The sequence below is a fragment of the Gadus morhua genome, chromosome 16, assembly GCF_902167405.1.
Source record: "Gadus morhua chromosome 16, gadMor3.0, whole genome shotgun sequence".
NCBI lineage: Eukaryota > Metazoa > Chordata > Actinopteri > Gadiformes > Gadidae > Gadus > Gadus morhua.
In genome coordinates, this window is record NC_044063.1 from 34,729,381 (window position 1) to 34,730,096 (window position 716).

Consider the following 716-nt stretch of genomic DNA (forward strand, 5'->3'; position numbering starts at 1 on the left):
ACTGGTTAATCGATATGCACTTGTTGGACCAGATTCTCTTTGGTCGGGCAATGGCTGGTGTTCCTTTAATAAGAACAAAGAGCTTCTTCATCCATTTTTTTATATTGGAGTGACGGGCTATATTGTGTTAGAAATAACATTAATTATGAATAAAAATAATGTTGAAGGCTTAGTAGTTTCTGTTTCAACGATAAGACTTATACGACAAGGAGTCAAACCCTCAGGTTCTCAACGTTGAACTGGCCCATAAGGAAGACCGCTAGTCCTAACTTACTCAACCTTTACTCCGCTACTAACTCATTGATTCCAACCAAGTCATCGATCTGGCAGCATTTGGTTAAAAAGGACGACAAAATAGCATGCAAAGTGTAGAGTAAGTTTGTGGGCAGATCAGCTAAAATGGTGGCATGAGTACTTTTTTCTTAATACGTCTGTGATTCTTCAACCCCCTTCGTGTTTAACGCTCGCTAGGCTTTGAGTGGAACACATCAGAATTGGCTTCTTGTCACGAATCCCAGCAGCATCCAGTGGGCCCCGTTATATTACACACAGATAAAAGCTATAATCAATTCTTCGGTGGTGTCGTCTATAAACGACGCTGCCCGACGCTCCGTGGCTCGTCCGCTGTCTGCTTCATATTGAAGCTCTGCCCTAACCGAGTCCACTCGGACCGAGAGGGGGTCTGAAACCCACTGCCCTTCTCCAAACAGCCCTTA